Consider the following 13,845-nt stretch of genomic DNA (forward strand, 5'->3'; position numbering starts at 1 on the left):
TCTAGGGGCCGGTTCTCATCTCCATTTCAAAGCCAAAGAGCCAGTGTTTGTCCGAGGACGTCTTCGTGGTCATGTGGCCAGCATGACTAGACGCCAAAGGCGCACGGAACGCTGTTACCTTCCCACCGGAGTGGTCCCTATTTTACTACTTGCATTTTTACGTGCTTTCGAACTGCTAGGTTGGCAGACGCTGGGACGAGTAACAGGCGCTCACTCTGTTACACAGCACTCAAGATTCGACCCGCCAAACTGCCGACCTTCTGATCGACAAGCTCAGCATCCTAACCCACTGATTCCAAAGGTGCTTTTCAAAAGGCAGAAGGACCTTCTTGGTTTTTTTTCTTTAAAAATCTTACACTTCTTGGTCAAGTGAAGAACTGAAGAAGCTTCTTGGATAAGAAGAAAAATATTTTGTTTTTTTTTTAAAAATATTTATTTTCATTTGTCACCAAGGATAAAATAAAAACAGAGAAAGAGAAAAATGAACATCCAACACTAAGAATGAAGAAAAAGGAAAAATAAAGTGGTTTTTTTAAAAAAAAATGGGTACAAAAAAGGTGGGGGGACATAATGTTGAATATATTTAACATTTCAGGATTCAATCTGAGTCGGTAGTCTGGACCAGACATTTCGTCTTCCAAGCTTCTGGTCTTATGTTGGAGCGCAACTTCAGAGCCTTTTTCTGTGTCCAGCATGAGTCAGGAAACAAAAACTGGTCCTGGGGACTCACGAATGCAGGACACATATGTTCTCCTTCATTCATGTCTGACATAGAACAAAAAGAGTTCATCCCGGCTGGATGCTGAAACATTGAAAAAACCTGTAGGTTCTCCTTCTCTTACGTAACGGGTCTACAAATAGTTATAAGCTTTTCCAACCTTATTTGACAAAACCACTATATTAAACAAACAAATATTCCAGATGAGAGAATCCCTCTATTGTTGTATTCAACAGGTAGAAAGCCCACCAACGGCTTCTAGTCTCTTATAAACATTCTAGTTCATTGTCTGATCAAAGCATTTGGTTTTGCCATCTCTGCTAGTTCAGACAATGTCAAGATCCATTCTTCCACAGTCAGCACAGGGCTTAGCAAGTACAATCCTTGCAGCAGTCACTTTATAAAGTGATAACGTCCCAAATTACTTTTCAATTGCTTTGTCCCTAAAAAAACCCTTCAGATTTAATATCTCTATCTTAAATATTCAGAAAGAAACAACAACAACCAAGAAAGTCCAGTTGCCTTTGGGGCAGCCATGACCTGGATGATTGAGAATCTCCACAGAGAGTGAGGACCATTAATCGGTGGGATGGCTTGACCCCAGAAGCTGTGGCTGCTCCATCACTGGAGCTTTTCAAGGCATTTGTTTGTCCAGAATGGTATAAGATCTCCCGCCTTGGCCAGAGGGTTAGACTAGAAGATCTCCAAGGTCCCTTCCAGACCTATGATTCTGCGACAGTTCTAAATGCTGACTGCCAATAAAGATTCTCTGGATTCAAAAAGGTGGAAATTCCCTGATTGCAGATTCCTATATTTTTGTGCTTTGTAAAAGAGGCTGTCTATTTGTTTTCCTAATGTTTGCATTTTAATTAAAAATTCAGAGGGCATTAAAAGACATCAATTTTAAACATTTTGATTTTTAAAACAGATTTTTTTTTTAAAAAAAAAGATCTTTATATGTGTAGCAACGCTGACATCTAGTGAGCATGAATCTCAACTGCACCCTTAAGTATATGCTAGTTATAGCAAACAAAGTCATAACTAGTAGCCAGCATGGGTTTGTTAAAAACAGATCATTCTTCGATAAAGTCACTAAACTAGTAGACCAGCGAAATGCAGTGGACATAGTATACTTAGATTTCAGTAAGGCATTTGACAAGGTAGACCACAACCTACTCCTTGGTAAGCTAGGAAAAGATGGAATAGTCAACATAACCACCACATGGATCTGTAGCTGGCTAACAAACCATACTCAACGAGTAGTCCTCAATGGCACTACATCCACATGGACAGAATGTAAGCAATGGGGTACCACAAGGTTCTGTCTTAGGTCTAGTACTCTTCAGTATCTTCATACATGACTTAGATGAGGGAAATGAAGGGGAACTCATCAAATTGCAGATAACACCAAACTGACAGGGGTTGCCAATACCCCAGAAGACAAACTCAGCATCCACAAAGATCCTGACAAACTTGAACAAAGGGCCCTATCCAACAAAATAAGTTTCAATGTGGAGAAAAGCAAAGTTTTACATTTAGGCAGGAAAAACCAAAGGTACAAATACAGATTGGATGAGACCTGGCTTAAAAACTAACTATGAGAGGGACTTTGGAGTCCTAGTGGATGATCACTATGAGCCAGCAGTGTGCAGCAGCAACCAAACAAGCTAATATGGTATAGGTTCTCCTGCTTGAGCAAGGGGCTGGACTAGAAGACCTCCAAGGTCCCTTCAAGGTCTATTCTATTCTATTCTATTCTATTCTATTCTATTCTATTCTATTCTATTCTATTCTATTCTATTCTATTCTATTCTATTCTATTCTATTCTATTCTATTCTATTCCTAATTTCCACTGTGATATTTACCTTTTTCTGAATGTTGCAATAGCTTCAATGTGTCTTCTTCTATGGGTGGTAGAAGATGGGTAGTCCTTGAACATTATTCTTCCACCCTATAGAACAATAATATCAAAGGAAATTTCCAATTTTATTCCCTGGAGTTTGACATGGGTGATGATGATAAGAAGGTAACCAAAATATTCTGTATCATTTCTCATTTTGCACACCTTCTGGTGTTCTTTAATGAGCACCAAGCTTTTTTGAATGGAAATTACAAAAAAAGAGGGGGTGAATAAGTATGCTGATGAAGATAGTCATTTTTCTGAATCCTCTCCTTTATCTGTTTGCTGTTCTCCTATTCATCCTCTGTGGCTGTGAAGATTTTAAAACAAACTAGCTATATACATAAACATGGCAATCCTAGTGAAATGCAAAACAGGTTTTCCTGACTTCAGTCATTCCTGAAGAAATAGCAATAACTGGGGGTCATGATAGCTACCATTTCTAGATGATGATTCTGGTTGTGTTTTTACTCAGAGGTAGGTCCTATTGGGGACATGATAGCAGTGTTCAAATATCTCAGGGGTTGGCCCAAAGAAGAGGAAGTCAAGCTATTCGCCAAAGCACCTGAAAGCAGGACAAGAAGCAATGGAGAGAAACTAATCAAGGAGAGAAGCAACCTAGAACTAAGGAGAAACTTCCTGACAGTTAGAACAATTAACCAGTGGAACAACCTGCCTCCAGAAGTGGTGAATGCTCCAACACTGGAAGTTTTTAAGAAGAGACTGGACAGCCATTTGTCTGAAATGGTATAGGGTTTCCTGCCTGAGCAAAGGGTTGGACTAGATGACCTCCAAGGTCCCTTCCAACTTTATTATTATTATTATTATTATTATTATTATTATTATTATTATTATTATGAACTCAACAGGAACTACCGCTGAGTAAATGTATCAAGGAAGTAATGTTTTTAAAAATGAGCTTGGCAGAGAAATCATTTCACAAAGCTAATTCTCCTTCAATTGTTGGCTCAGTTTCACAACTGCTCTTCTACCAGGGCCTCTAACGACCTTCACTATGATTCCTCCCACCTGCATTTGCAACAAGCTGCGTGTTATAATTTGATAGAACAGGTAACGTTCCTATGAATTGCATTGAATTAATTGAATTTGTGCAGAATTAAATTAGTTTTTATCTGTTTCTTTCCCATCATTTTGCCCTAACTGCTAGTACAAAATCAATCAATATTTGGTTCCAGTCATGAATATTTCTCAACTAATCACCTCCCTTGACAATCCAGACTGGAGTATTTACTCTGTGGTAGGAACTAGACTGACTTTCCCCAGCATAGTTCTGATGTGTTAGATTACTACCATCCAGAGCTGCAACTTTCTCAAATCCCAGCCAGCCAACACATCTAGATGGAAATGGGCTGTTTTCTTGTGACATTTTTATTTATCAAATTTATTTCATGCCCATCAAAGGTGACTCTGAGCAGTTTACAAGATAAAACACACAAACATTTGGCAATTGCGAATATAACAACATTAAAATTACAAAAATTAAACTAAAAAACCAAGGATTTGGAGAGGACAGTCTAGCATAGCCAGGTTTCAAGGCTTTTCCTGAGGGATAAAAGACAGAGAGTCAATCTTGCATCTTATAGCAAGAGGTTCTAAAGGAGCGGCCCTCAACCTTTTGGGCAACAGGGACTGTTTCTGTGGAGAAGTTTTGCCATGGAATGGAGGAAGAGTGGTTTTGCATGCTCCTGCATGCCACTGATGGGGTTTCACTTGTTTGCACACCCGGTTTCTGCCATGCCAATGCCCGGTGCCAGTCCATGGTCTGGGGGTTCGGGACCCCTGTTCTAAAGGGCAGAAACCATAACAGAAAAGTCTCTTCTTCTGCATCCCACTAGCTGAAATTCCTTGGCAGAAGGATCCACAGTAGCCCCCTTCTGCCAGCATGAGTGGGGCAAGTCAACCCCATGGAGAAAAGGTGGTTCTGCAGGTACCCTGGAAAAGGCATAAAGAGTTTTAAAGGTAACAACCGACAACCAGAAAAAGATCAGCAGCCAGTGCAGCTCGTGCATGGCGTTACATATTCACCCAAGGGGTCTCCAAAACTCTCTGCACCACAACATTCTAGACCAGTTGTAGCTTCTGAATACTCTTCAAGGGAAGCCCCCTGTAGAACATACTGCAAAAATCCAAATGGGAAATGGACAAAAGTTGGCAGCAGGTTGTTTGCAGGTGAGAAGGGTGTCCGCAAATCAAAGTGCATACTTCTATTTTTTTAAGTTGAAATCTGAAGACCTATTGGAAAAATACTAACTTGTGAAATGCTAAATCTTAAGAAAAGCTGGTGATTCAGGAAAGTTTGGGATTTTATTTTATTTTTTTTTAACAGGAGCTGAGCCATTAAATAAGATTGTAGAATGCTATCAAATGCCATCACCTTGCGTAGAGGACAGCAATAAAAGATAAATAAGGGGTTCAGCTTCTTCACTCTGTTATAGAGTTTCTTTGCAGAAGTGATTAGGGTACACATTTCTCCTATTATTTCCTAATCCCTGCCATGAGAAAGATAAATATCAAGTGTGCGTTTATTATTACAGGTTCTTGGCATGGATGAGATTTACTCTGATAAATGTTTTGTATTTGTCTTTCAAGAATTAGGACCATCTCCAGAAAGGCAATGAAATGTCATCACAAGTCATATGAAAATTTTGTAAACATAAAAGTGAACAGTGCCAGGTAAGATGACATGGAGAAGGCTATGCATGGGACAAAAGAGCTAAGATATGTTCTCTTCTTCTGTCATTATCTTCTGATCCACAGCAGTAAATGATAATTTTCTACTCTTTTAAAACAAGGCGGTAGCATGGATGGTAAACAGCCACAATGTTCAGAAATAAATGCTCTTGAGAAAGTAACATGAAGAAGAGCCAAACACCGATAAGTTCATTTCAAAAGAAAAAGGTTTTGAAGAAATAGGTCTCAACACAGTATTTTTACATAACGGCCAAGAATCACTCTTTGCAAAAGAAAAAAGATTGAGGGACTTAGGTATGTACAGCCTATAAAGAAGGATTAAAGGGGACATGATAATTGTCTTCCAGTACTTGTGGGACTATCCTAGTGAAGAGGGGATTGAGTTATTAAAGAGAGATCCAACCTAAAAATAAGTAAAAATTTTCTGACAGTAAGAACAATTAATCAATGGAATAACTTGCTTCATGCAGTTGTGGGTGCTCTATCACTGGAGGCTTTCAACAATTGACTGGTTAATTGGGATAGTCTAAGGGTCTTTCCCTGAGCATGGTGCTGGACTACAAGATCTCTGATGTCCCTTCCAGCCCTATGACTCTATATTCAATGAAACCAGCTAAGCTGGTAGCCAGCAACACCTCTCATGGTAGCCAATTCTAAACTTGAATTACCGGTATATGTTCTGTAAAAATGAAAACAAACAAACAAGAAAAGAGATTTATTTCCAGGACTGAATTTCATTTTTCTAATTAATCTCTCTACATTCTTCATCCTGTTTATGGTAATAAAAAAAACCTGCAGAGAGATGTCTAAATAGGTAAGGTTTTCAATAAATTGGAATGGTCACCTCTGATGAAATCCTCCACTTTCGGAAGACTGCCATGTAATTTACAACTCATAAAACGCACATGGAAAGGCCTCTTTAAAAAGGACAAAGAAATTAGAGCGACATTAGTACAAAATGTCTTAATACAATTCTTTGAACTAGGAAAAGTACATTGGAAAATAAATGTATTCAATGCTGATGTACATGCATAGAAATTTTAATGCAGGCTTCTTGTTAATACAAAATTTATAATGATGGAATTTAGCCATGATATACTCCTTTACGTATTTCACGTATACCCCAATTTTCACCTCAAATTAATATTTAGCGCAATAAGTTTACAAAAGTTATCAAATTAGACTACAGAATAAAAAATCTTTCCAAATCTTTAGCCAAGTATCAAACATTTGTTGCAAAACAAACACCACTGCAACAACTGTTCATAATTCTGGCAAAAATGGATTATCCTTTGTCTTTTATAAGAAGAAGAAAGAATTATATCTTAGAAAACAAGGAAGAAATAGATAAGAGAGAGAGAAAGAAAGAGAATCAGGATGCCCCATGAAATTTTAGCTTTTGCACCCAGTCACTAGTTTATCTCCATTCTTGCCCATTATTTGTGCAATCTTCTCCTATTTGATCTTCAAAATATCATTATGAACAGAAAGGCAGGAGAACTAAAGTTGATGTGCAAATACAATAATCCCAAATAAACATTCAGTAAATAAACTCATTAGAGTACATTGAGTGCACAAAGAACACACAAAGAATATATTGCTTTTGATCTTTTAAAGATTAATAATTCTTTTGAAACAGTTGGCATAATCTTAGCTGTTCCCTAATTGTGAAGTATATCGTATCTTTTCTAGTGCAGCCTTTCTTGACCTCAGCAACACAGCTCAACATGTTGACTGGGGGATTCTGGGAGTTGAAATCTACACAGCTTAAAGTTGCTAAAGAGAAGCAAGTGTACTGGGGTCAGCATCTCATGGCATAACTTATAGGGAGGAGCTTATAGAGGGATTTACCATTTAAAGCAGGAGGACTGCAGTGTGGACTGAAATAGCTCTGTTCCTTTACATTTTACTTCAATTTACTCCATTTGTTTTCCTAAATCTACTTTGAATGGGAAAAGAAGCCTCCATTTATTCTGTTTAGAATTTTGCAAGCCGTTACAAAACACATTTACATGCTGAATGTTGTAATTCAGTTCATTCTAGAGGAATTAGTCATCAAAAAGCATATATAAAAAATGAGCACCCTATTATACTTTCGCATAATTTAGGTGAAAGCCTGCTCAAAAGTACATTATATTAGGAAAAATAATCTGTAAGTTGTCAATGGTTGGGGGTGGGAAGAGAGAATATAAAAAGTACACAAATTAAGATTATTAGGAAAAAGTCTGTAGGAACAATGTGCAGAATGCGGAATTAAAAATACAAGCAGATTTGGGAGTGAACTCAAAGAAATGCAAACATGGAAAAACAAGAGTTTAAGTATTTAGGAGAAGAAAAATCTAACTTCCCCTTTTTGTACCCTTTAAAATGATGGTTGTTTATAGTCTATTACAGAGCACATCCATGAATGCCAAGTAGCAGTCAGAAGACAGGATGAAAACTCCTTAACTGCACAACACATGGACGGGCTGAAGCATAATTTCAACTGGGAGACTGTGAGCATCCTAGATCAAGCCAAGTTCAAAAAACCTAGTGAATTCCTCAAAGAGTGGTACTCAAACTAATCAACCATCATCAGGTACACAGAGAAACACATCATCTACACATCATTCAAAAGAGACAATCAAAAAGCCAAAAAGGAAACAAAAAAGCCTCAAATAGTTGCTCAGCAATAATCAACTACTAGAGGAGCAAACACCAACACAAGATAAACACTAGACCAACAATCAAGAAGTAAACAATACCCAAACTTATCAAGGGACTACAAAGAAGACTCTCACAAACACCAATAGCGAAAGTCCATTGTATAGAAAAAGATAGCAAATCCCATTCCTTTCCAGCATTGATGACATTACCTAGTTTGGTAATGAAATGTCTGCAAGAAAAAAGGACTCCACAATATTCATCAGCTATTTAACTATTCATAAATAGTTAAAAACAGCAGTAATATCAGAACTGTAATGCAATAGCTTTACTATAGCAAAGCCTGAATCCTAAAAAAATAGCTTTAATAATAATAATCACTGATTGCATCATAATTGTTTGACAGTTGTTTCTCCTTGCCTCTTGCCAGCATCTGATTGAAAGAAATAGACAAAATGAGATTAAAGAAGATTAAAAGGAGATTAATGTCAAGGGGAATGTAGAAAGGAACCATTTTCTTCCCTGATCTATTTCTCTGTTTTCTCTGCCTGTTTTAATTTTATCTTCCATAGCTGTAGAGTGTCATATGGGGCTTTTGCAATACTAGAATTAGTGGCAGTCAAGGATGCACACATTTCACCTGCCAATATGAAAGAGAGGGGGCTTTGTGGCTTCCATCTTGACACTCTTTTACTAACTCTCCCTGCAGATGCCCATGGCTGCAGTCGAAACTCATGAAAAGCACCGGATTTTGTTAATGTTGGTTAGAATTGGGGGAGAACTTCATTAGCAAAATTAATAGCAAATGGAGTCATAAAGAGCCAGTTTGGTGTGGTGGTTAAGATGCAGGTCTAGAAATGAGAAGACTTTGAGCCTTTCTTGGGCACGAAACCCAATTGGGTAACTTTGGGCTTCTTTCTTAACCCAACTGAACTCAGGATTTTTGTTGGGGAAAATAGGACAGGAAAGAATACTAAGCATGTGCACTACCTCGACCTATTTATAAACAATAATAATAAAGGCATAAGAGAATAATATAAGCAAAAAATAAAATCAAGAACAAAACATTTGGCCATATATCATATAGATATAGGAGAAGAACAGACAAAACTGGAGGATGGAGTTAAATGTGACATCAGTTTGGAGTCATTCCATTGTCACAAGAGACCCAGTTCCAGCCCTCCATGAATTCCATTGACCCTTATCTCAAGCCAATTCAGCACTGACCATTAGTTGACTAGATTCTTGTTTATAGAGGCACAAGTAAACCCTTCTGTGCCTTCAATTCAATGGCTTTGTTTGATTAATTGTGCCTGCATTGTGTTGAATCCCAATATGACATGGTCACTCTCTGCCAAAGTTCAATTCCCTCTATCATTCCATCTCTGGAATGAATTAAGTAAGAATTAAGTCCAGTATAGCTGACCTCACCAGCTATTATTTCCTTCCAGAATTAATAGAAGCTACCCTGGGTTTTTCAAAAACAGATCATTCCTTATTTTTTTCTTTGACAAAATGACTAAATCAGTGGATAAGGGAAACATTGTGGACATAGTTTTATTAGACTTCAATATGCTATTTGACAAAGCAGTCCACAGCCTACCTCTTGGTAAGACTGAACAATGTGGGATAATCGATAGCACCAGTAGATGGATTCACAACTGAGTGACCAACCACACTCAGCCGGTAGTTCTCAATGGAACTATATCTATAGTTGTCCTAGTAGGACCAACACTTAATCATGAATCAGAAGTGTGTTGCAACTGTCAAAAAGACTAATGCCGTTGTATGTTGCATCAACAGAGGGATAGTTTCAGAAAATGGTAATACTACTTTATACTGCACTGGTGAAACCAGAGGAAGAGGAAGAGGAAGAGGAAGAGGAGAGGAGGAGAGGAGAGGAGAGGAGAGGAGAGGAGAGGAGAGGAGAGGAGAGGAGAGGAGAGGAGAGGAGAGGAGAGGAGAGGAGAGAAGAGAAGAGAAGAGAAGAGAAGAGAAGAGAAGAGAAGAGAAGAGAAGAGAAGAGAAGAGAAGAGAAGAGAAGAGAAGAGAAGAGAAGAGAAGAGGATAAGTGGGTCTGGAGGCTAAAACATACGATGAAAGAAGAGGGAACTGGGTATGTCCTGTCTAACAAAGAGAAGGAATAGGGTTGATATGACAGCCTATCACAAATAAGAGGGAGTCAATTTATTCTTACAAGCAGCTGAAGGCAGGACAAAAAGTAACAAGTGGAAGATCATTAAAAAAAATTCAATCTAGAGGTAAGGAAACATTTCCTGACAGTGAGAAAAATCAATCAGTGGAATAGTTTGCCTCTCAAATTTGTGGGTGCTCCATTACTGGAGGCTTTAAAGAACAGATTGGACAGGCATTTGTCTTTAATGGTATAGGGCCTCCTGCCACGGTCAGAGCTTTTGAAATTATAGGTCTATAATTATATAAGGGGAACTGCACAATGTGGATAGTGCTGATATTAAGAATTTATGATTGCTACCTCTAATACAAGGACCTCAAGAGGTTCACCTCCTAAGATAATTGAAAAGTTCAAACAGATCATTGAGATATACTGAAGCTTCTTGTTCTAAAGAATGGCATGCAGGATCAAGTATGGGAATCCAAGAGGCAACTTCAACTTAGACAAGAAATGTTACATCAGCTAAGAGGGCTGAAGGGTTCTTGAAGCTGAAAAATTGGCAATAAGTTATTATGAATTTTGTAGAGGGGATGGAAACCCTAAGACCTCCACATGCTATTAAATTAAAATCTAGATATTTTGACCACACTGCTTAGGGCTGCTGGGAGATGCCCAGTTGATTTGCAATATCTGGAAGTCGAAGGGACTATTAGGGTCTATTAGTAAAGGTAACACAAAATATTCTGAAAGAAAAAAATCTTATGCACAGAGTACATATACCTGTACATAGATTCACCCGGTTGAATAAAATGAAGGTAGGAAAAAATATTTTGATTAAGCTAGTGAATTCCTAGTTGCTGCATAGCTTTTGTTTTCATACTGGACGTAGAAGAAAAAATAAATAATGGTGATTTAATAATTTACATATAAAATTGGCTTATGGAGTAGCTTGTTATCGATCAGTCAAGAAACTTTCTTATAGTCATTGACCAATTCATACAAAGGAAAAAGACAAATTCTAGTTCTAGCAAATAAAACTTTGATAAAACTAAATAAATGGTGCAGTCCAAATACAGCATATTTTATAAATAATACAGCAAACGTAGCCACATTCAGAGGAAGGGAAACTGCGATCAGGCAACAATAATTTAGACAAAATTAATCTGAATCACCTGGAAATGAAGAATTATCATAGGAGATAAATATGTGATGCTCTAGAGCAGACATGTCAAACACAAGGCCCGGGGGCCGGATGCGGCCCACGAAGTGGTTTCATGTGGCCCGTGAAGCCATCCTGGTAACAGTGAGGGAATGGCCCCCACTGCATTGGCCCTGGCCCAGAGACCCTCCTCCTGCCAGAGATCCCCAGATCTGTCCCACTCCTGCCCAGGCCCCCATAGGCACCCTTGATGCGAACGATGTAGAGCTGGCCACACCCACCCAGTAGGCCATATGCACTCTAGCCACACCCACCCAGCAGGCCATGCCCACCCAGGCCATACCCACCCGGCCCCCTGAGGGCAACCGCAATGCTGATGCGGCCCTCAATGAAATTGAGTTTGACACCCCTGCTCTAGAGGTTTCCTTGTCTACCAACATAGGTGTGATGACCTCTCCTTCAGAAGTAAAATATACAGCTAGAGAAAGATAAATTAATGGAGGTGAGTGAGGTTGTTCAGCTGAGTGGCAGCCATGAAGAATGACCTCAATCCTGGAATTCTGGATTTCCCTTCATTCTTTGAGAAACATGTTCTCACTTCAAGGAAGCAGATTGGATAACTGATTTTTAAGGTGATTGAAAGGGAAAGCTTTTCCTCCTTTTTTCTATTAGGAGAGAAGAATTTAGAAATTTTAGACCAGACAGCATTAAACTGAGATAGGAAAAGCATTAAAAGTAGGTATACATTTGTAGAAGCATGCATACATTGTAATACTGGCTTATCATTTATCCTCCCATTGAACAGAAAGGTTAAATTCAGCAAAAGATGTGGTTTGGTGCTACTTTTAGACCTCTATCCCTAACAAGCTTTGCAATTTTAATTAGTCTGGAGTTATTTCAAGGGAGGAGTGCTGGTGATGGTAAGGGCAGAAGTTCCGAAAGAAAACAAGTTGGCCACCAAAGAGAGTTTCAAAGGCTCACATACCTCAATGAAGAGCAGGTTCTTTTGACTTAGTCCTCTTGGAATAAAGCCGCTGTTTCTATTGTGGACTTTCTTTCCCCCAAAATTGCCAAACAGACTAATCAAAAGTAGCTTTTCCTCTTTTCCATTTCATTCACCAAAGATTTCTGCTTTGCCTTTAACAGGAGGGGGGGTAGTGCCCCCTTTTCCACCCTTGTCTTTATTGTGCCTTTATAGATTTCTATCCCAGGTGGAGACAAAAGGAGAGATTATAAGGGAAAAGTGGGTCCTCTTAAGGCATTTGCAATGATTCCCTCTGCTCTGTGATTCATCCCAGAGTTCCCCTTCAAATGGCCTTTATAGCATAAAGGCGATCATGGAGATCTTCTAGTCCAGTCCCCTGCTCAAACAGGAGATCCTGTACCATTCCAGGCAAAGGGTTGTCCAATTTCTTCTGAAAAAACTTCCCATGTTGGAGCACCCACAACTTCTGAAAGCAAGCCATTCCACTGATTAATTGTCCGCACTCTGAATGCATGTTAGTGCAGCTGACTTTTGCATCAACATATAAATCCTGTTTCAGAAAAGGGAGGGGCTCTTGAAGGAAATATATGAAGAGATAACAAAAGTTCTTGCATTCTCTACAAAGTGAGAATCTATTATGGCACAGAGGATTTTTTTTCCCCTGTAGTGAAATCAGGGATCCAGGCAAATGCATTGATATGGATTCAGTCAATGCTAGCAATATTGAAAGGATGATAGATTCCTCCAAAAGTGCCTCTTACTCACAAAATACTATGAAAACCAACACTTGCCATTTAAGACCCCGTGCACCAGAAGCCCTAAATTTAGTTGTATTAACATGTATTAACGGAGATAGCTCTGCTGTCACCAATTAATAGCCTGCTTTGGGCTTTTGCTTTGGGAATACCTTGAATGAACCCTTCCAGCTGTCATTTTTGGAGTGACATGCGCTAAGCCAACTGGAAAATGGCCCTCCAGTAATATTGTTACAAGTTAGAATTGTATAAATCCTTTAGCAAACACCTTCTCATATAAGGGCATGAATGAAGCTGAACGACTCATTCCTTTTTTCTCATTGTCAAAGGAGGAAGAGCTCAGGTTGGCTTGAAAGCAGGAAGAGATTGCCTGTCTTCCAGCCAAATCCCATCTCCAAAATGATCCAGGTTCTCTTGGCAACTATATGCTTAGCAGTTTTTCCATATCAAGGTAAGATGTTCTCTTTGGTTCCCTTGTTCAGAATCTTATTGCTAAAAGACTATTGCCCCCAACAGATTTCTATGTTCATGAGTTTTGTTTTTGGTTTTACTTTTGACAATTGAACAAAATTTGCTCCACTTCAATTTCTACAGATTTAGCAAAAGAATGCTCTCAAGGATCACATTTGTTCTAAAGCTACATAAATGTTTTCTTGGTATTTGCTTAAACTTTGTCAAGCCACAAGCAGATCCTAAGAATGAAAAGTCCTAAGATATTCAGAAGAAAAGCAGGCCCCAGTTGGAGAGAAAGCTTTCCAATGATGTGAGTTTTATAAAAAGGATTAGAACACTGAAGAGGACAGAGAGACAGAGTTTGTAGCACAAAAATTTCAGAAAG

The 13,845-nt window shown here is 38.7% G+C and overlaps 1 protein-coding gene across 1 annotated transcript in view; it reads left to right on the plus strand.

Annotated features, from left to right (window-relative positions):
• Positions 1-13,845, plus strand: part of LOC310643887 (zinc metalloproteinase-disintegrin-like protein H4 subunit A) — a 126,489-nt gene that overhangs the window by 19,931 nt on the left and 92,713 nt on the right. The gene's annotated exons all lie outside the window — the stretch shown is intronic.

The sequence above is a fragment of the Vipera ursinii genome (genome assembly GCF_947247035.1).
Source record: "Vipera ursinii genome assembly, chromosome: 8".
NCBI classification, from domain to species: Eukaryota; Metazoa; Chordata; class Lepidosauria; order Squamata; family Viperidae; genus Vipera; species Vipera ursinii.